This window comes from Triticum aestivum, chromosome 1D (genome assembly GCF_018294505.1).
Source record: "Triticum aestivum cultivar Chinese Spring chromosome 1D, IWGSC CS RefSeq v2.1, whole genome shotgun sequence".
Taxonomy (NCBI): domain Eukaryota; kingdom Viridiplantae; phylum Streptophyta; class Magnoliopsida; order Poales; family Poaceae; genus Triticum; species Triticum aestivum.
This window is the reverse complement of record NC_057796.1, coordinates 477,827,592-477,851,434: the sequence shown is the minus strand read 5'-3', so window position 1 is coordinate 477,851,434 and position 23,843 is coordinate 477,827,592. Positions and strand designations below refer to the sequence as shown.

Here is a 23,843-nt window from a genome sequence, read left to right as displayed (position 1 = left end):
GCTAACCCCGAATCTGACCGGCGGGGCCCGCCCGTCAGGTGCTGACATGGCATGTTTTTTGCAGAAAACCTCCTTGCTTTATACGTAATCACATAAATGCCCGCGCGGGAAAAAAGTTAACGTGAGACGAAAAATCGTGCGCCCAGGTTTTGAACCTGCAGTAGGTAGGCGGAGCACGTTAGCCACCAGGCCAAAGGGCTGGTCGTGTTACTGTCCAGGCAGGATTTTCTTTATACAATAAACGAAGGCTGGCCGGTGGTTGGGCCAGCCAAAGCCTGTAATTGTTTTTACGTTTCGCGTTTTACTGACGCGCGTGCTGTGCTCGTTCGCCCAGATTTCTTTTCTATTTATTTATCTTATTATGCTTTATTTTTGTTTCTGGTTTTCGCTTATTTTTAGATTTTTCTTTCTTTCTTCCTTTATTCACTGGGTTCGTTTTTCTTCTGTTTTTAACATACTTACTAAACATTTTTTTAGATAGGCTTCAATACATGATGTTTTCAAATACATGATGAACATGTTTTTGAATTGCATGAACATTATCTTAATGTACGCTGAGCACCTTTTCTGCGTATAGTGATCATTTTTCAATGCTTGATGAACTTTACTTTGCAAACAGTGAGCATTTTTTAATATATTAAACTTTTGGGTTGAACATTTTTGTAATTTAGGTTGAACATTTTTTAATATATACAATGAACATTTTTGTAATTTAGGTTGAACACTTTTTAATATATACGATGATCATTTTTGTAATATAGGTTGAAAATTTTCTTAATACATGATGAATTGTTTTGACAATGTGTATTTGAGAAAATGTTCAGCATGTTTTAAAAACTTATTGCGTAAAATCATTCTAGCATTTCGAGAAACACATCAATTTTTTAATAAAAGTTGCACTGTTTTAGTGCACTAATATGTAATCGCAAAAAAATGTTGATTAAAAAATAAGTAATTCAGGGCACGCAGCCGCGCTGGGCTCGGCCGCCGGCCCAGCGTGTCTACTATAATATAAAGGACGACCCGCCTGTAACCTAAGGCAAGTTTCGCTGTGGCCTGGTGGCTAGCGCGCTCCACCTACGTGCTGCAGGTCGCAGGTTCGAAACCTGGCGCGGGTGATTTTTCGTTTAGTTTATTTATTTGTCCAGTTCGTTGGAAACTTTCAAACAAGTTATTTCCGCAAAAATAACGGGTATTTATGTGATTATGTATAAAGCAGGGGGGTTTTATGCAAAAAGCATGGGCATTTTTGTGATTACATACAACGTAAGGGGGTTTTCTGCAAAAAAATGCCATGTTGGCACCTGACGGGCGGGCCCCGCCGGTCAGATTCGGGGTTAGCGCGGGCTAAGCGAGCGCTTTCGCGACTTGATAGTTTTTTGCCACGGTTTAGAAAAAAATTGATAGTTTTTCGCACAAAATCGTAGAGTGGTAGTTTTTCGTCACGTTTCCGTCAATTGTGGTAGTTTTTGGTTAAATACTCGGGATTTGCGAGAGCGTGTAAACGGCCCGCGGCCGGCGGCACAACACAGCCCAGGCCCAGCCCAAACGGACGAGGCACAACGCAGCCAACGCCCAGTCCAAGCCCGTTCGTGCGATCGTCTTCATCTAAAAAAAATTGCTGTTTCTCAAAAAAATTTTTTTGCCTCTCCGGCTATAAAATGGAAAGTGTACGAGCCATGCTATTCCAGTATCTTCTTTCTTTATATTTTCCATTAAAAAAGAACTCCTCCAATATTCAAAAAGAAAAGAACCCCTCCTTTTTTTAAATAGAGGCAAAAGACTTGTCTCATTATTAATTAACATGTGAACTGTTCAGGCAAGCAACGGGGTTTGTACTCTGCTACTCTTCTAAGCCTCCAAATCCCAAAAGCCATATAGAAACATGGGCAGGGGTAATAGAACTTCGCATTCACAGCTTCAGAGATGCATGAATGGACACTCCCACAACACACGAGTCGACATTCTAGTTCCGAGACCAACGCAAGACTTTCAGTCACACTCGAACCACCGGAACACGGCAGGCAGGCACAGTTGAAGCAGACTCCTCCAACAGGCACAGCACGACTCTTGTCTTGACTACTTCCTATAAACTCTGCTTCTCTGAACCTTGCCACATCTTACTTCCTCCTCCTCTCCATCTCTGTTACAGCGTGGGATGACAAACATTTCTTCAGATACCATCCCAGCCCACAGATGAGGTTTGCTTATTTCCATGAATACATCTAATTCAACGTCTGGCCTGAGTTTCGTCTGGTCGAGCCCCAACGACTCGCAGTAATCGCTCCTCCCCCGTCCCCCGCGCGTCGCCTCTGGCGCACGGGGAAACCCTAACCGCGCCGCTAGCCGCCCCTCCCCACTCCTCCCCCGCTTCGCCGCCGCTGGAGGGGACACTGGCAAAGCCCGCGTGCTCCCCAGGGAAGGTGGCGGCGGGGCGTCCTCGTCGTTCTCGCGCAGATCTCGCGGCGGCCGGTGGCGCGCGGCGGTGTTCCGCCGGTGGCTGGCGCCTGTTGCCCGTGGTGCGGCGTCCCTCACGGCGGCGGGGCTGCCACTGAACGGCGTTTGGTGGTGGCCACGTGGCGGCGCGCGGGTGGGCCGGATCTGGGCTTTCGGTCTGCGTCCTCGTCGTGGCAACGCTTGCCGTTGCCCTCGACCATGAGGCGTGGTCCGGGATGGGCCGAGCGCCGGTGGTGCTGGCCAGGACGCACGCTGGCAGCGCCCTATTCATATCGCGTCGTCTCGCTGGCCAATGGTGGTGGTCATCTTCTTCGTCAGAGATGGCCGGCCAGAGGCTTGGTGATCGGATCTCGAGATCCATCATCTAGTCCCGGCTGCGAGTTGGGGAGACATGGTTGCCGGTGAAAACCGAGCCGTTGGCAGGCGATGGCGGCGTTCTACGCCGTTACCTTGACGGAGGCATCGTTGTGTAATTACTGTCGACCCACTCGTGCTGCTCTGGGGGAAACCCTAGGATCTGGTGTTCTAGATCGGACGATGGCGGCACTGCGGTGTCGTTTCTTTCTTGGGAGTATCGTTTGTGGAGCAGCGCTGGAAGTCGGAGGCAGGAGGTGGAGCGGCTTCGTCTTGCACGGAGCTTCGGTGGAGATGTTAAGTCATGCCTGACCGACAGGTGCTACGCTTTGTCATGCCTGGTCGGCAGGTGCCACGCACGACAGATCTTCCAAAGACTTCAAGCTGTGTCGGCTGGTGGTACTTGGCAGCATGGTGCTGAGGTGTATCAGTGGCGACCGCGACGTGCACAGTTGTTTGCGCGCAGGGAGGAGGTGCCGTTGGGCGCCGCGGTGGCGTCGACGATAGCTAGACCGAGCAAGGTTGATGCATCAGTACAGTTCTGAAGATGGAGCGGTGGCAGTTGGCGGCGGCGGGCTCTGAGAGCACGCCGGACCGGCAAGACCCATGCCCGGCAGGCGTCCTGGATGGGTCCTCAGGTCTTCGATGTTAGGTTTGGCTGCGATGTCTGTTTGGTATTAGGCTCAGGCTATCTGCGCCCCTTTATCAACTGGATAGGTGTAGCGACAGTTTGTTGCTTAGACGGCGGCTTTAGTCTTACTATTGTATGACTTTGTAAGGTCTTATAAGAATAATTAATAAAGTGGCCGTATGCATCGCGCAGATGCAGAAGCCGGGGGTCCTTTTCTAAAAAAAACATCTTCATCACCATCGTCATGCACATGCTCATCTCTGGAACCAGGACCGCTGAAGCACACCACTCGCCGACGATGAGCCCCGCGGATTTTCTTATCCATATGCAACCCCTTTATACTGTTCAAGAAATTAAGTTCGTTCAAGATACCATATATCACCAACCTGTGCCATGATCAGGTCACCGAGTCCTACCGGATAGCTTTCCTGGCGACTAGTACAACGTACGCGCTGACCCTCAACCGTTGCTTAACAGACTAGAGCTACACAGTGAATGAAAGAATCGCGCAAACAAATCAAAAACGGGTTTCTGCTATATTATGAGTTGTTGCTATATAGTTCTTGCAACTAACAAAATGAATTGCTATACTTGTGCAATTTAACCCAAGCATCCATGTTGTATCCGTAGAATCCTAGAAATATCCACCCAAGTACTTGTGAAAATTACAGAGATTCAGATAGTCTGACTTGCAGAAATCAGCACAAAGGAATGGAACTATTTATCACGTAGAAAGATTCTCAAGGAAGATTGCCCTGCTTTTTCCTCCAAAGGATTGATTTTACATTTTCTCACAGAATCCTGGAACACTCTTTCTCCATACAAAACTTTGTTCAACTCTTTATCCAGTGAGTTGCCTAACACGAACCAAGAAACACGTGTGCAATCTTTATGTGCCATGCCATCAAATAAATGGACGAGGGTAGAAAATAACAACAATCAAACTTCAAACCGCTCTAACCAGTTGCTCCATGGCATCGATTCAAGCCATCTAAACGTAGCAGTTTGTGACAGAACGAGCCCAGGAAACCATTAGAAACAGAGTATGCCTTTTAGCACCACCAAATTATACAGATGGAGATATAATTTAAGCTTTACTTGCATTGCTTTTATATGAATAAAAGAAGAAACAATGAATATAACTATGCAAGTTATCAAATTTCAAATGTTGTTCAGGAGGCCTGTACATCGAGAGAGACGGAGACCGTATATACTACGGCGGGCGAGCGTAGGTACAATATTGGGACACTCTTTCTCTGAGGAAAGGAAATTCAGAAACAGGTGTGCATCAGCTTCATAATTTTGAGTCTGGATGCATGTAGGCACAATATAAACTGAGCGACGAAAGGTATATGCATCACTTGCAACTCATCAAAATACTAGTACACGTGAAACTGGCTTCATCACAAGATCTATAAGCGAATCCGGTGATACATGATTTCATAATTGTACTACATTGGTGAAAATAAATAAGGAGGGGCATTAGTAATAATACATGCATGTCCAGTGCAGATAATTGCAACTGCTTGAGAGCAAAACTCCAGACAGGGTTCCATCATATATGCTTCAACGTCTGCGCAACTTCTTGCTGCACGGCGTCGATGGAATGGAAAAAAGTGAACCTCCAACGCTTCCAGAAAAATAATGTTCCAAACCATAGCCAGAAACCAAAGACAATTCCAGCGACCACTGAGTAGTACAGCCAGACAACATCAAGTTCTTGGTGATGCTCACTTACCCCGTATAGTGTTGTTGTACCACTTGAACCGTTGGTACATGCAATGCTCAGAGCGCGGCCACAGAGCCCCTGGTTGTGGCCATAAATAGACGGGTCATTGAGCGTTTGAAGCTGATTACCATGAGGTATCTCCCCTGAAAGAAGATTGTTGGAGAGATTAAGTGAGCTCAAGTACATCAAGTCTGATATGCTTGATGGAATGGGACCTGAGAGCTTATACCAAGAGAAATCAAGGGACTCCATATCTACCATGTTGCCAATGTTGTTTGGGATACCACCAGATAAGTTATTTCTAGACAAGTTGAGGAACCGAATTTCATGAAGATTAAGTAACTCTGTGGGGATCTCACCGGAAAGAGAGTTGCTTGATAGATCAATGCCAGTCATAAGCCAAATTGCTCTATGGAAAGTATAATCTTGCCCCTTCCAAATTATGTCAAGCTGGCCATCAATTGAGTAGTACACAGAACTCAGATCCATCCCTAGCGAGGTCCGTTCTGGCCATTTCCTGTGAGTAAAGCTAGCAAAACTAACTGGTACGCAGCCTGTCAGATTGTTTTCAGCTAGGTCAAGTACTTGGAGACGAATGAGTTGTGTAACCTCATGAGGAATACTTCCATGGAACATATTTGATCGTAGTCGGAGAACCCTTAGCAAAGAATTGCTTGCCCCTATCCAAGTAGGAATTACACCGGAAAACTTGTTGCCACCAAGATCTAGAGTGATTAGGTTTCTGAAGTTCCTTACAACAGATGGAAAGCATCCTGTGAAGTGGTTGTTAGATAGATGTAGTGAAACCAGTGGAGAGATATTGTGTACTGAGATTGGAACTTCTCCATCAATAGCATTGCTTGACAAATCCAGGTACACAAGATTCGGCAAGCTCCAAAGGCAATTAGGGATAACTCCAGACAACAGATTGTCTGATAGATCCAAGAACTGTAAATTAGGTAGTTGACAGAAATTCCAGTCAATAATGCCTGTAAATTTGTTTCCGGACAAGGAGATGATAGTAGCATGAGACAAGGAATTGTTACTGGCAGTGTCGGGGTTCATAGTAGGAATCTTGCCCTCCAACTGGTTGGAGCTAAGGTCCAGGGTTACTAAACTTGATGACAAGTTGCCAATCTCTGATGGTATCATGCCATTAAGATGATTATTGGACAGGTCCACCACCTCCAAGTGTTGCATGCTTACTAGCTCAGTGGGGATCATGCCGGCGAAAACGTTGCCAGAGAGGGACAACCAAACCAATATAGAATCTCCCACCGAACAATCTCCGGTGGGATGCTTCCCGTGAAAGAGTTGTTTGCTATATCGAACCTTGTGAGCGAGTTGGTCCAGTTTGTGAAGAAGTCTGGTGGAACAGTGCCGTCGAGATTGTTGTTCCCCATTACAAACGATTCCAGGTGCCACAACCTGGAAAAGGTTGTGGGCAAACCTCCACAAAGCTTGTTCCAGGACAGGTCTATGTTGATGAGACGACAGACGAGTAAGGTTTCCCAGCTTGGAAGGGATGGTTGAACCTAAATGATTTCCACTTATGTCTAGATATTCTAGCATCTGAAGCTGTCCAAGTGATGCTGGGATCGGTCCGAAGAACGAGTTGATGTTCAGTTCAAGCTGAGCCAAACTATGCAGCATCCCGAGCTCCTCTGGGATTCCTCCGGTAAGATTGTTCTGTCCAAGGTTTAGAGACTCTAGTGCTGCGAGCACCGAGAGCGAACGTGGTATCTGCCCAGATAGCCTGTTGCTAGACAGATCAAGGCACGTCAAGTGCTTCAGTTTGCTGAACTGGTAGGGTATGGGACCAACAAAGTTGTTGCTGCCCAAGTTCAGAGTGGCGAGGTTGAGAAATAGGGAGATGTTCACCGGGATGGCGCCGGCGAGGCTGTTGGTGTAGAGGGTGAGCTCGGTGAGACTCCCGAGCGCGGCGGAATACAGGGCGTCAAGGGTGCCGTTGAGGTTGCACCATGGAAGCTCGAGCTTGGTAGCATGGCCATGGGGGTCACATGTTACACCATGCCAGGAACAGGTCGGTGTGGCACGCGACCACGAGGACAAAGAGGAGGAGTTGAGCAGCGTGGACTTCCATCGGAGGAGTGCCTGTGCTTGTGCTTCTTCGGCGTTGCCAGTGGCGGCCTCTGCCGCCCATAGATGTAGCAGCAGGCTCAAAGACACGAGGAAGAACATGCGTTGGATTGTCATGGCATTCACTGCAGGCCAGGGTGCTGGATGAATGTGTATATATACTGGGATGGTCTGCAGGCCAGGTCATCATAGAGTATCTTTCTTCCATTCAAATGTGGAATGTTAGGCCAAGAAAAGCTTGCAAGTGTTGGTCAAACATAAGAGTATTTTTCTTCCATTCAAATGTGGAATGTCTCCACCAATAAATTAATAGGGTGTAGCTCAACACGAAAACTTCATATGACGAAGGAAAAAAAGTCTTAATCACACTCAAATCACCCCCTGAACATGGCAGACAGGCGGGCACACTCAAAAAGGCAAAACGGCACAACCCCGGCTGATTGCTATGAATTATGTTTCTCTGAATATGCCACATCTTACTTCCTCTCCATCTCAACGCTGATGGTAAGGAGTACAGACACATAACTGACGACCGCCGATCGACGATGTTGATTTGCACCGCTGGTGCCATCCCATCTCTGGGCTGCTTTCTTCGTAATTTTCAACGTTTAATAATCTACTACAGCCAAAATCATCTCTGAATTTCATTTAACTTTGATTGTGGCACAGCTCTGTCACTGCCTGCATAAGATTTAAACAAACTGAAAGTTCCGTACCACTGTTTCTGGAGTTGTGAGATTTGTCATGTTGTGTATTAGACCCCGCTTGCTTGTTCAGGGGATATATATTTAGGGTCGAGGTAGTGTCACACAACACATGTGACTGGACTGCATGCAGACTGCGCTTGCTGTTGCCGTACAAAACTTGGCACCCCGTACGTACGTCTCCTCCCCGTACATAAGGTAACTGACACCGGAGGACCTCCTGCGATACGAAGCCTGCAAACACAACAAGGCAAAAAAAATCATTTGTTCATTCTGGGCTAACAACTGCTACAATCTACCACTAAGAAATAGACTGCATTCAGGGAAATGATTAAAGGAAAAGTTGTCTCCACTTGACAATACCAACAGTAGTATTGGTTGAGCCACGCTCCTGAAGGATCATATAATGAACAGATAAAACCCTACAAAAACAGCAATGACATATTATCAATGCATGCCATGTCCCCCTTTCTCCATGAATGCCAGCACCTTTGAGAAACTAAAAATAACAGTGCACCCCTCCGTATACTTAGGTACATTTTATGATTAATTTGTAGCACAAAGGGGATGATTCAAAAATATTGTCTCATTACTGTATTTTTATTCATCTTTCATCGTAGCGCCTTGTTACGTAGTTCTGTGTCATTATGTATGGAGTTGTCACTTGTCAGTTTGGTCATGTATGTACATTAGGTATGCCCCATTTAAAAAAAAACCATTTCAAAAAAACATTAGGTAGGCCCTACTTGCTTGTTGCCTAACAGTTTGGACTGCAGCAAGTCTGAAACTGCACTCGGGCATTCAGAGTAAGAATTGCAGTACCCTGTGACTGTTGGGTGGTGCCTGCTGCTGACCTGCTGTCGTCATTTTGCTAGCTACTGCATTTAACATGGCAGGAGATTCTACTCCGAATGTGAATTCCCCTATAAATAATGAAGGCAAAAGAACAGCTATCAGTGCTCTGAGGCCCATCGTCTCCTCTGTCTCAAGTCTCAATATGCACCGTTGCCCTCGTTTCTCTTTTTCAATCTCTGTTAAGTACTTCCTCCGTCTCATAATATAAGAGCGTTTTTGAGACCAGACGTTCATTTCGAGCCCCGTCCTCCGAACTGAAGACTGCATAAGCCAATGTGTAGGCCTGGTCGTGTCTCGCAAGCAACGGCCACTGCAGACGATTTGTTTTTCTCCCCTAAACTGTGTTAACTAGCAGCGGCGCAAGTAAACAGATTCTCTATCAAAGCTAATGTAGACTGTATCATCTTTTTCTTTATTATTAGTGGAGGTCAGTAATGCAGACGTAATGCAGTAACCCGTTGGGTAAAACAAATTAGCCCTCTTTGAAGTACACATACCTTAAACTGTACCTAGCTTCGTCACAGAATTGTAAGTTTGGTAAGCGTTTCTACCTACTCCTACCTGAGTAGGCCGCGTCTGCATGTTTATAAAGGATGGAAACAGCCTCCATCACGGCATGTACAGGATCTGGTTGTTACATACGTGGGAAACAAGAAGAAGAAAAGTTCAAATACGATTTGGTTTTATCTCTAACCAAAACCGTGTACAAGATATGGACTCTAGAATATTTTCGTTAACAAGAATGACGCCAGAAAACCATTAAAAACAGAGTATAACTTTTAACGCCACCTAAATATGCACAGGAAAACACAATCTAACCTCTGTGAGAATAAAAGATGTTACGATAAATGCAAGATATCGAATTTCAAATCTGTAAAGGAAATGAATTATGTAAACCGATCATACTTTCTTTCGAGAGCAAAACGGCCCACGGGTAGCTCACATCGGGCGACATGGGAGGCGACCCAAAACCGTCATCTTACCTCGGTGTCCACACAGTCCTCGACCATGACGAAGATACCATCTGGCGCATTCATCCTCGTCTCGACCTTCTTAGTCACCGCCTAGGTGACGCCCGTGCCAACCGAAGTTGACACTGCACATGAGTTCTCTACGGAATGCCGCTGAGAGTAAGGGGCTGGGGGAGAGAGAGGATAGTAGATACCGACAAGCGGGCCCTGTCCAAATTAATGGCCTAGGATAATGGTGGTGGGGTTTTGGTTAGCGAAGAGTGCTGTCTGTAAAATGTTTACTGAAAGTGAATGTTTTCTTTTACAGAAATAGTAATAATTGAGAACTAGTATTTTTTGCAAACCCTAACCTTAATTTTTTTTTATAAAGGGAATATATTAATATCACGGAGATACCAATTACATCGATCCTCTGCAACAACGCAATACCCTACTGGCACTACGGATGCACACAACCAAAAAAAGTAACAAGAAGCTAAAAAGGAAAAGTCCCGCTACAGTGATCTAGTCCTTGCAGCAGCAGTACAAACACCACCAAGACAACACCCAAAGTCCAAATTCTCCAAAAGCGACGCCTCCAAGAAGGAAACAGTGCACAAGCGCCGTCATCGCCCGATCATAGATCATAGGTTTTCATCCTGAAGAAAGTCCACGCTCTCAAAACAATGCCTTCAAAAAGGCCATTGCCAGGCACAACCAATTAAGGCCAGACCTTGGATTTTCACCCTGAAAGGTAAGACCTTGAACTTCTCCCGTGTTGTCGCCCCCACTTGCATGCCGCTGCTACGAGTTCCCAAACACCAAGCAAATTCCTCGTCACCGCAAAGACTCGAACCACCTTTACTAGTCCTCAGATCACAGCTTCCATGACATTTTCTGCCTCTGACTTCATCATGGAACGAAAAAGACATGTTCCATGATGGCAACAAGTAGCAGAGCTTCGCGCCGCTCCCTCCAGAAACCAAATGGTCGGAAAAAACATGGGTGCGCACGACCGAATCCCATCCGATCCAGCAATCTCCAGGCATGAGGCGCCCATGGGAGTTCGCCGGCGGAGCCTTCCGGAACTTGACACTCTGGCCAAATCAAGGAGGACAAGCATCAAGCAGATCTTCGTCTTGACGTGAGAGGAACCATCGGACCGCCGCCTTTATTAGGCAGAATGATGGCCCTCACGTCGTCGCCCGCCGGCTCCCAACAGTAGGCCGCCGTGCCGCCCTAGCGGCCACAACGGTCGCTGAAGAAGACCGAGGCCGCCGCCCCGGCGTCCCTCTCCGCCACGTGCACCTCGACGTCCAGGGCCGCCGATCTACAGCAGCCGGAGATCCCGTCGCATGGGGATGAAAGGCCTTCGCCGCCACCCGCCACGCGAGGAGATGAAGGCCCGCCGCCGCCGTCAGCCACGCAGGCTTAGCCCGATGGCTTCCTCCGTCGTCGGCAGGGACGGAGGTGGAGGGAGCGGGGCGACAGCGGCTGAGATCTGAATCACCCGTGCCGCCCCCTGGAGCGACGCGAGCGAGGAATACATGCAATGTGTTTTTTTCTATTTAGTCACTCACAACCGTCGGATAGAAAATTCATATTATTGAATGGAATTGGTTGTTCTTTCATCCCTGCTTGATGTCTAGTTGGTACTTCCCCCGTTTCTTTTTAGTCCGCATATAAAATTTGATCAAAGCTTTGTAGAGTTTGACTAACTCTATATTAAAAAATATAATCATTCACAATATGAAATCAATATTATCAGATGCACCATGAAATGTATTTTCATACTACATAGTTTTAGTATTATAGATCATATTTTTTATATTAATTTGGTCAAACTTTGTGTAGATTGACTTTGATCAAATTTTATACGCGGAGTAAAAAAGAAACGGAGGGAGTACTAGCTCAATACAAAAATGTATTATGATGACCCAATGGATTCTTTAAAAGTATGTTGTGCCATCTATGAAAAAGATTTAGTGTGGAAAGTAGTATGTTAAGCAAAATATTCAGATAATTTCTAAAAAAGTATTTATACATATAAGAAAATTGCCATGCGCAATCTTTTGGAATTATGTTCAACTATTCATGAAATATGCTCATATATTTAAGAAAAATGTTTCATACAACTCCTGCAAATGTTCCTCATCCATAGACAGTGATGGCAAAGAAGACCTTCCACAGTGCAACAATTTGATGAAGCAGTCAACACCTAGCGTCGCGAAGCTGGAATCGTTGAGTTTTTTTTTGAAGGTAACTAGGGATTTTATTCAAAGCTCATCAAAATCCGGAATACATGCAATGTCAGGAAGGATCCCTAGCCACACATGGGGGCCCACCGGCAGAGACGCAGCTCCTTTTGCAACCGAGTGGGCCTCGAAATTATTTTCTCTACGTTCAAAGCGAAAAATAACTGAAGTAAAAAGGTTCTTGCTAATGTGTATATCCTGCAGAACCGACGCATACACTGGTAAAGCTTGTTGTTTCAAGTTGGAGACCACTTCTAAACAATCTGATGCAATCACCAACTCCTGCAAGTTCAAATCGCGAGCAAGGGCGAGGGCCTCATTGCACGCATGTGCCTCCAAGCTCGCCGGATCGATCAAGCCATCAAAAACTAGTGCTGATGCTCCAAGAAACTTCCCTGATTTATCTCGGCATACCACAGCAGCCGCTCCCTTCTCACCCAGTGTTGATATGGCACCATCACAATTAAGCTGGAATCGTTGAGTTTGTCCTAGTACCGCCGGCTCCATCCCATGGCGTCTGCACGCCGCTACCACATGCAGCCCATCTATGCTTCCAGGGAGCAGAGCAGCACTTTTAGAGCGTGTTCGGACTCTCTTCACTCCTCAACTCTGCTCTGGGAACCAACAAAGCGGCGCTAACGCTCAAACTCTGCAGAGTTGAAAATCCGAACCGGACCGTGCTGCAGTGCAATTGTGCCGAACAAGAATTTCCAGGATCTCTATAAGATATCGGTTCCATGGTGATAAGTTAAATCAAATTTTGCATATGAATCTTTCTAAGAAAAGTCTAATTATGTCTATCTATTTTTTGCGGGTATCACACTCTTTTCAATTCTATTGTTCTACCAAGACGTACATGCTGCAACAGCCTCATGTAGTCGCCTCCTTCCCCCAAAAGTCTAGGGTTTCTGCACTCCTGCAGGCACTGCCGCTGGTCCGCCTCGTGTTCGATGGTCTTAGGGCCATGGTGGCACGGTGGATCCCGATCCTTGCCGGTAGGAGGGCTCCGTCTTTAGATATTCCTTCGAGTTTTGTTAGGGTTTGTGTCCTGCTCAGTAAGACAAAGCGGCGGCGGCTTCCTGGAGATGGAATAAGCTTCTCCTTGCCCAGCTCCCGTCCCGATGGTGTGTCTAACATCGTCGATGGGCATATGGATGTGTGTCTCCGGCGGATCTGTCCTTGATGGATTTGCTCGGATCTAGTCGTCGTTCGACTACGTTCGTGCCTTCAGGTTGGATCATTCTAATCTATGCTACTCTTCAATGACGACGATTGTTGTTCTGCTGCGCCGGTCCTATGGGGCCTTAGCACGACGGCTTCCCGATTGTGTAGTATAATAAGTTTTTCCTGGCTCTACTGAGTGAGGGGTGATGACGACGGCGCGCCTTCGGCTTATTTTAGTGCTTGTAGTCGTCACTAGATGGATCTAAATGTATTTTTTTATTATTTTTTATGTTCATTGTAATGCCATGATTAAAGATGAATAGATTGATTCTTTTGAAGAAAAAAAACTATTGAAAATTCGCTGAAAGCCTCAGTCTAAAAGTTGAATAGTCCACCCACGGGTCTGCATCGAAATCAGTGATGTGTGGTCATCGATTTAGTATATTTTATTTTATTTTTTAGTATCAACCATGAATACGAGTAGTATCGAAATGTTGGTATATTTCGGTGCCGACACACAATGAAGATTCTCCGCCATCCAGTCTACATCGAGATTGAGTCATCAGTATTAGTTTTATTTTATTTTATTTAGGATCGGCCATTAGTAGTGTATTTTTTTCTTTTTCTTTTTTTGAGGCAACTCTGTGTGTGTGTGTGTGTGGCAACCGTTTCGGTCATCAATATTATCCACATGCTGCTGTCGGCAGCCTCCACTACCAAAAGAACGGTCGTCCTTCCACCACCAAGGTTCGTCCCCGAGCCACACCAATAATGCACGCGGCACGCCTAGCCAGGGCCAAGGAGGAGTCAACACGGTAGAGCAAGCCCAGCACCATTGCTTCACCACCAAAGAAGGCAATCCATAGCACTTGTTCAGCAGCTTCTTCTCTTGCTAAGAACTTGTCCACCTTCCTTCACCCAAGGATATGGCGGGGGTGAGCACTGCGACGGGGGCCATGAACTCTCTCCTCGGCAAGCTCACCGCCTTGCTCAGTGACGAGTACGATCTGCTCAAGAGGGTCCGCAAGGAGATCCAGTTCCTCAAGCGCGAGCTCGGCAGGATGCAGGTCCTGCTGGAGAAACTGACCGACATGGAGGCGAGGCTCGACGGCCTTGGCAAGAGCTAGGGGGACAGCGTGCGCGACCTCAGCTACGACATGGAAGACTGCATCGACCGCTTCATGGACCGGCTTGGACGCGGAGGTGCCAAACCAAAGTTCATGAAGCGGACGGCTCACCAGCTCAAGACTCTGTGGGCGCGCCATGACATCGCGACCCAGATCAAAGAGCTCAAAGCTCGCGTCATGGAGGAAAGCGAGCGACGTGACAGGTACAAGCTTCCTACGTACTCTTGGGGTTGTATGTGCTATATCTCAATGCTACATCGAGATTAATAGAGTTCTTATTGTCAAAAAATGGTGCTAGGTTCAAGCTTGATGAGAGTTACTATAGTGCAACAAGGATGGTGGAGATAGACCCGCGGATAACCACGCTCTACGAGGAGGTCAAGGGCTTGGTGGCAATGGACGACCGAGTGAAGCAAGTTACTACTTTATTGATGGATGGGAGTATGGAGCTGAAAGTGGTGCCGATTGTCGGCTCCGGTGGGTTGGGGAAGACCACCTTGGCAATGGAGGTGTATCGCAAGATTGGAGTACGAGAAGACTTCCAGTGCCGAGCTTATGTATCTGTTTCACGCACTCTTGATCTACAGAAGCTCTTGAAGGATATCTTGTCTCAAATCGATGACAAGGAATGTCAGCCAGAGGGTTGGAACATAGACCGACTAATTCGTAAAACTGCACAAATCTTGACCGGAAAGAGGTACTCCTATATTGTTTTGTTTTGTACTCTATATTTATTCCCCTGTACCTACCATTGATTAACTCTTTCTATAGTTAGATATCAGGGAATAACTACTATTTTTAAATGGCCAGATCAGATTGAACCAATGCCTCTATTTGTATTTTGTAGTACTCATGTTTAGCCTTATCTATTTTGAAACCGGAATAGTTTGATTGATGCAAAAGAAGTTACCTGAAAAAGGAACTAAAACGTTTAAACAGCCAGGCCAGATCGAATTAATGGCTCTACTTTTAGCCCTAATCTATTTGTAGCCGGAGTAGTTTAATTGATGCAAAAGAAAATACTGAAAAATCAAGCACAAAAGTACAAAATATTTGTGGGGAATACAAATTAGTTTCCATTGCAATTTGCAAGTCATCACACCTATGAAATGCTTAATGATGCATAATATTGAAAGCAGGTACTTCGTTGTTATTGATGATGTATGGAAAGAAGAACACTGGAAATTGGTCAAGTCAGCATTTCCTGAGAATAATAATGGTAGCAGAATAATTGCTACTACACGCATTAGCCATGTAGCTAATGGGTGTTGTTCCAACTCTGGTGGTGAACCCTATCAAATGGCGCCTCTAGATGATGTTGATTCCCGAAAATTGTTCCTTAAGAGAACATTCCGCATAGATGATCCTTGTGCTGTTGAACTGGAAGAAGTTTCAACTAAGATCTTAAAAAAATGTGGTGGTCTTCCACTAACTATAATTACATTTGCAAGTTTGCTTGCCAATAAGACACATAAGAAGGATGAATGGGAGAGACTGCAAGACTCCATTGGTACTGGTCCTTTGCTTGATAGTGATGGGAACTTAAAAGGGATGAAAGATATATTGTTACTTAGTTACTGAGATCTTCCACACCATTTGAAGACTTGTTTGTTGTACTTGTGTATATATCCAGAGGACTACAAGATCAAGTGTGAAGAACTGAAACGGAAATGGATGGCCGAAGGATTCCTTGATAGACGATGGGGAGTGGGGACGTTTGGATGATGTAGCAGAAAACTGTATCAATGATCTTGTTAATAGAAATATGATCCAGCCAACTGATATTGATCATGATGGTACTGTGAAATATTGTCGAGTCCATGATATGGTGCTTGACCTTATCATATCTTTATCAGATGAAGAGAATTTTGCCACTGTTTTAAATGGACGTGTATGCAATTCTTTTCCAAGCAAGATTCGACGTCTCTCCATGCAATTAAGTGGCAAAGAGCATAATGGCACAAACCGTGCGATTACAGAAACCAAGCTACATCTTCGCTCACTGACTACCTTTTGGCAAGTTCAGCAGGTACCCCCCCTTGTCCTTGTGGACTTCCATGCTTTGCGGGTGTTGGATCTTGAGGGATTTTATTATTTGGAAAACAAGCATGTAAAACATATAGGAAGCTCGCGTCAGCTGAGATATTTGAGAATTCGCAGTGGGAAAATTACTGAGCTTCCTGCTGAAATCGGAAAGCTGCAGCACTTACAAACTCTCGATTTGAGAGGCTGTTATTATCTTGAAAGACTGCCATCAACTGTGGTGCAGTTGCAGACATTGGTGCGCCTATTTGTCAGCGGTTACACACAATTACCTGCAAGTGGGTTCCGGAGTCTGCAAGCCTTGGGGGAGTTACGATTCAGTGAAACTGACGACCCAGTGAGATTTGCGGAGGAAGTAAATGAGTTGGGCAAATGCAACCTTCGCTATCTTCGTACTGGAGAGATAGCCGAGCGTCTGTTCTGTAACCCGTGCTGCACCTACCCTTGCCTCCAAGTTCTTAAAATTAAGTCAGATATTGTAATGGAAATGGTTCCCAGGAGCATGGCCTCCCTTCAAAATCTCATGAGACTATGGATAGAGGTCAGGGAATTTGAGGAGGAGGGTCTCCAAGTCCTGATGGGCATGCCTTCTCTGGCCCATCTTCAGCTAAACATACAAACTGAGATGAAAGAAAAGCTGGCCGTGGGTAGTAATGGATTCAAACTCCTAAAGGTCTTTCGCTTCAAATATAGGTCAAACCCTTCTGCTTTTAAATTTGAACGAACATCAAGTGGTGGACTGGACATCTCAGAAAATAAACCAGATGGACTGGGGCTAACATTTGTTCCAGGTGCTGTGCCAGCACTCCGATGGCTCTGTCTTAAATTGAGCCCCATGACGGTGGCGTCAGATTTTTTTGTAGACTTGGGTGTCGAGCATCTTCCAGGCCTTGTAGACCTCAAGGTCGAAATCAATTGTAACAGAGCAGCTCCAGGCCGGGTGGAAGCCGTGGAGTCTTCCGTTGAAAAAGCAATCAACCTGCACCCCAACTGTGAAATCCATGTCCACAGAGTCTCTGAATATCTCATGTTTAAGGATGAAAAGGACTGGGAAGAGGCCGTCTTGAAGGAAAGAAAGGAGATGTAGAAAGGTTTAGGCGAATTCTTGATCGAAGAAACGAGACCTGAAGAGGAAGAGTGAGAGACTAACCAGCAGGAACTGGCCACCTTATCCCGGTAATTCATATGATCGTGTTTTTTACTCACTCCCAGAAGTAACAATTATCGGGAAGATAATATGTCCTACGTTCTTCGTTCTGAAAAAAAATTAAGAACATGTTCCATATACATTGTGCTGAGTGCTGACCCTGTATTCATCTTCAACAGCAGTTCGTACGTGGATCCAAGTCAAGTGAGAGCTTCACGGTTGTCCAATCCAGTCCTGCCATTTGCTGCAAGTCTGCAATTCAACTGGCCGGCCACCACACCAGCATTTGATCTGCAGCCATATTCAGTCTGTATTCCGAGAGAGACAAGCCAGGTTCCAGAACCAAATTTGTTGAGTGGATCAGATGAATTCATGGTGCCTTATCTGCAGTGTGAGATATTTTCTTTCCTAAATCTATTCGCCAGCCTCCCATCCTATTGGGTTTGCTTGAGTAGAATAGACGTTGTGTGAGTGTGTGTGTGTAACATCCCTGAATTCTATTTATCTCTCGCCATGGCAGAACTCTGTTATTGTTTGCCTTATGATTTACTAGGAAATATGCATGTGCGTTGCAACGGGAAAAAATAATATCTCAGCATTTCCCACATCCCCGCACACACTCTTTCACGTCCTCTATGTGAACACAACACGTGATCTATATTGTCGCTTATTCTCCTTCCTGCCATCGTCGGCGGTGGTAGTTCAACCTTTTGTCAGTGGAAGGATGTGGGCGGCGACCGTCAATAATGGGAGGAGATAGTCGGCATTAGAGCTCGGCCGCGTCGGTTAGGTGTCATCGGCTAGCGCCTCGCTTATAGTCACCTCCTCCGTCAACCGAACTGTTGTCGGTGTTGCAAATATAATTTGCAAGTAAGTCTGCTACAAAAATTATAAACCTAGGCATGATTCTAAAATAGTCATATACATTGTTTCTGACCACTTGTTTTTTTTTTGAGGAATTGTCGAAAAATAAATCATTCGAAAATAAAGGTCGGACTTCAAAGAGCTACATAAATTAAATCATATAGCACATATATATATATATATATATGCCCGTGCGTTGCAACGGGGAGAAAAATAATATGTCAGCATTCCCCACATCCCCGAACACACTGTTCCACATCCTCTATGTGAACACAACACACGATCTATATTGTCGCTTATCCTCGTTCCTGACATCGTCGGCCCGCGAGATCTAGATAATAGTGGGGTTGGTCGCCGTGATGGCGACCACCCAACTGGTGTCTTTTTTTCCTCCGGGTCCATCTCCGTCTCAGAGTTGTGGTTGCGTCCTTATTTGGTTGCTACGCGGCGACCTTCAAGGCACGGTTGCTTCGACCACTCTCTCCTACAGCGATGTAACCGGATAGATTACTTATTGGAGTGCACAAATTTTGTTTGATTGGCATAATTATCACATAACCAGGCATGAATGTCCCTTTATTATCAGGGTTTAATCTCTTCGGCTATTTTTGCGCTCATGTTCCCACAATTTTTTATTAATTAGAGCAAAACCAGCATATTTTCTTCTATTAGCATGTGCCCATAATTTTTTCAATTATAGGCTATAGCCAACCAGCACAGTTTAGGCGTCCTGTGCGAATATCTGACTATCTGCCGCCCCAGGCTTCAAATAGAGTTTTTGCAGCTTCGTGAGGAGGCATATAACTGGGCTGGCTTGGCTGGGCCACAGCATGTGCACTCGAAGTACGAAATCTGGGTTGCTAATAAAGAACAGACGGACGCACAAAAATTTAGTACCACCTCGGATAAAATAAATAAATTTCGACGGAGAACGGATGGAAACATTAGTTTCAAATTTTAATGAAATCATTAAAACCAGAATATTTTTCGAATTTGGAACAATTTTGAAAAATACAAAGATGTTTTAAACATGAGATTGTTTTTTAAAATTTGAACAAATTTGGCACGACAGAAATAAAATGAAATTCCAAACATTTTTTAAATAGGAAAACATTTTGTAATTCGTAAATTTTTACGACATTTGAATAAAAATTGAAACTACGAACTTTTTAAAAATCTCGAATTTCAGAAAAATGTAAAAAAAATAGACTTGGAATGGGGAAAAAGAGAAAGAAATAGAAAAATATAAAATGAGACAGAACGCAGAAAGAAAGTGGGCTGCCATGTCTTGGGCGCCCTGTGCGTAGCTTAAACTATCTACCGCACCGTGCAGGAAATATGATTTGTTTTATTGCTGCTTGGGAAGGAAAACATGGGTTGGCTTTATTGGGCCAGAGCGCGCGCGGCCCACTACAAAATCTGCACAAATCGTTTTTCTTTGCTAACAAACGGATGTACAAAAGGGGGTGGCGCCCCCCTTTCCTTCCTCCCTCTCTCCCCCTTCCTTCTCTCCTAGTCCAACTAGGGGAGGGGGGAATCCTACTCCCGGTGGGAGTAGGACTCCTCCAGGGCGCGCCATAGAGAGCCGGCCCTCCCCCCTCCTCCACTCCTTTATATACGGGGGAGGGAGGCACCCCATAGACACACAAGTTGATCATTGATCTTTTAGCTGTGTGCGGTGCCCCCCTCCACCATAATCCACCTCAGTCATATCGTAGCGGTGCTTAGGCGAAGCCCTGCGTCGGTAGCTTCATCATCATCATCATCACGGTGTCGTGCTGACGGAACTCTCCCTCGAAGCTCTACTGGATCGTGAGTTCGTGGGCCGTCACCGAGCTGAACGTGTGCAGATCGCAGAGGTGCCGTACGTTCGGTACTAGGATTGGTCGATCGTGAAGACGTACGACTACATCAACCGTGTTGTCATAACGCTTCCGCTTACGGTCTACGAGGGTACGTGGACGACACTCTCCCCTCTCGTTGTTATGCGTCACCATGATCTTGCGTGTGCGTAGGAATTTTTTTGAAATTACTACGTTCCCCAATAGTGGCATCCGAGCCAGGTTTATGCATAGATGTTATATGCACGAGTAGAACACAAGTGAGTTGTGGGCGATACTAGTCATACTGCTTACCAGCATGTCATACTTTGATTCAGCGGTATTGTTGGATGAAGCGGCCCGAACCGACATTACGCGTACGCTTACGCCAGACTGGTTCTACCGACGTGCTTCGCAAACAGGTGGCTGGCGGGTGTCAGTTTCTCCAACTTTAGTTGAATCGAGTGTGGCTACGCCCGGTCCTTGTGAAGGTTAAAACAGCACATACTTCACGAAATATCGTTGTGGTTTTGATGCGTAGGTAAGAACGGTTCTTGCTCAGCCCGTAGCAGCCACGTAAAACTTGCAACAACAAAGTAGAGGACGTCTAACTTGTATTTGCAGGGCATGATTGTTCGAAATATGCCCTAGAGGCAATAATAAACGGTTATTATTATATTTCTTTGTTCATGATAATTGTCTATCATTCATGCTATAATTGTGTTATCCGGAAATCGTAATACATGTGTGAATGCATAGACCACAACGTGTCCCTAGTAAGCCTCTAGTTGACTAGCTCGTTGATCAACAGATAGTCATGGGTTTCCTGACTATGGACATTGGATGTCATTGATAACGGGATCACATCATTAGGAGAATGATGTGATGGACAGGACCCAATCCTAAGCATAGCTCAAAGATCGTGTAGTTCGTTTGCTAGAGCTTTTCCAATGTCAAGTATATTTTCCTTAGACCATGAGATCGTGCAACTCCCGGATACCGTAGGAGTGCTTTGGGTGTGCCTGACTGGGTGACTATAAAGGTGCACTACGGGTATCTCTGAAAGTGTCTGTTGGGTTGGCACGGATCGAGACTGGGATTTGTCACTCCGTGTGACGGAGAGGTATCTCTGGGCCCACTCGGTAATGCATCATCATAATGAGCTCAATGTGACTAAGGAGTTAGTCACGGGATCATGCATTGCGGTACGAGTAAAGAGACTTGCCGGTAACGAGATTGAACAAGGTATTGGGATACCGACGATCGAATCTCGGGCAAGTAACATACCGATTGACAAAGGGAATTGTGTACGGGATTGATTGAATCCTCGACATCGTGGTTCATCCGATGAGATCATCGTGGAACATGTGGGAGCCAACATGGGTATCCAGATCCCGCTGTTGGTTATTGACCGGAGAGGCGTCTCGGTCATGTCTGCATGTCTCCCGAACCCGTAGGGTCTACACACTTAAGGTTCGGTGACGCTAGGGTTGTAGAGATATGGGTATGCGGAAACCTGAAAGTTGTTTGGAGTCCCGGATGAGATCCCGGACGTCACGAGGAGTTCCGGAATGGTCCGGAGGTGAAGAATTATATATAGGAAGTCCAGTTTCGTCCTCCGGGAAAATTTCGGGGGTTATCGGTATTGTACCGGGACCACCGGAAGGGTCCCGGGGGTCCACCGGGTGGGGCCACCTATCCCGGAGGGCCCCATGGGCTGAAGTGGGAAGGGAACCAGCCCTTAGTGGGCTGGGGCGCCCCCCTTGGGCCTCCCCCTGCGCCTAGGGTTGGAAACCCTAGGGGTGGGGGGCGCCCCCCTTTGGCTTGTGGGGGAAGCCACCCCCTTCCCCCCTTTGGCCGCCGCCCCCCATGCAGATGGGATCCAGGGCTGGCGCCCCCCCCCCTCCCAGGGGGCCTATAAATAGTGGGGGGAGGGAGGGCAGCAATACACCAGCCCCTGGCGCCTCCCTCTCCCCCTGCAACACCTCTCCCTCTCGCAGAAGCTTGGCGAAGCCCTGCCGAGACCCCGCTACATCCACCACCACGCCGTCGTGCTGCTGGATCTCCATCAACCTCTCCTTCCCCTTGCTGGATCAAGAAGGAGGAGACGTCGCTGCTCCGTACGTGTGTTGAACGCGGAGGTGCCGTCCGTCCGGCACTCGGTCATTGGTGATTTGAATCATGGCGAGTACGACTCCATCAACCCCGTTCATTAGAACGCTTTCGCTCGCGATCTACAAGGGTATGTAGATGCACTCCCTTCCCCTCGTTGCTAGTATACTCCATAGATGGATCTTGGTGATGCGTAGGAAATTTTAAAATTTTGCTACGATCCCCAACAGTGGTATCAGAGCCAGGCCTATGCGTAGTTACTATGCACGAGTAGAACACAAAGCAGTTGTGGGCGTAGATCATGTCAATTTACTTGCCGCTACTAGTCTTATCTTTATTCGGCGGCATTGTGGGATGAAGCGGCCCGGACCGACCTTACACGTACGCTTACGTGAGACAGGTTCCACCGATTGACATGCACTAGTTGCATAAGGTGGCTAGCGGGTGTCTGTCTCTCCCACTTTAGTCGGATCGGATTCGATGAAAAGGGTCCTTATGAAGGGTAAATAGTAATTGGCATATCACGTTGTGGTTTTAGGTAGGTAAGAAACGTTCTTGCTAGAAACCTATAGAAGCCACGTAAAACATGCAACAACAATTAGAGGACGTCTAACTTGTTTTTGCAGCAAGTGCCTTGTGATGTGATATGGCCAGAAGATGTGATGAATGATATATGTGATGTATGAGATTGATCATATTCTTGTAATAGGAATCACGACTTGCATGTCGATGAGTATGACAACCGGCAGGAGCCATAGGAGTTGTCTTTATTATTTTTTGTATGACCTGCGTGTCATTGAATAACGCCATGTAAATTACTTTACTTTATTGCTAAACGCGTTAGCCATAAAAGTAGAAGTAATCGTTGGCGTGACAACTTCATGAAGACACGATGATGGAGATCATGATGATGGAGATCATGGTGTCATGCCGGTGACAAAGATGATCATGGCGCCCCGAAGATGGAGATCAAAGGAGCAAAATGATATTGGCCATGTCATGTCACTATTTGATTGCATGTGATGTTTATCATGTTTTGCATCTTATTTGCTTAGAACGACGGTAGTAAGTAAGATGATCCCTTATAATAATTTCAAGAAAGTGTTCCCCCTAACTGTGCACCGTTGCGAAGGTTCATTGTTTCGAAGCGCCACGTGATGATCGGGTGTGATAGATTCTAACGTTCGCATACAACGGGTGTTGACGAGCCTAGCATGTATAGACATGGCCTCGGAACATACGCAATACACTTAGGTTGACTTGACGAGCCTAGCATGTACAGACATGGCCTCAGAACACGGAGGACCGAAAGGTCGAGCATGAGTCGTATAGAAGATACGATTAACATGGAGATGTTCACCGATCTTGACTAGTCCGTCTCACGTGATGATCGGACACGGCCTAGTTAACTCGGATCATGTTTCACTTAGATGACTAGAGGGATGTCTATCTGAGTGGGAGTTCATTGAATAATTTGATTAGATGAACTTAATTATCATGAACTTAGTCTAAAATCTTTACAATATGTCTT

The 23,843-nt window shown here is 46.0% G+C and overlaps 2 pseudogenes; one reads left to right on the top strand and one right to left on the bottom strand.

Annotated features, from left to right (window-relative positions):
* Positions 1–4,997: 4,997 nt before the first annotated feature.
* LOC123161116 (probable leucine-rich repeat receptor-like protein kinase At1g35710) lies at positions 4,998–7,376 on the bottom strand (annotated as a pseudogene).
* A 6,563-nt stretch (positions 7,377–13,939) lies between these two features.
* Positions 13,940–18,073, top strand: LOC123183191 (disease resistance protein PIK6-NP-like; annotated as a pseudogene).
* Positions 18,074–23,843: the final 5,770 nt, after the last annotated feature.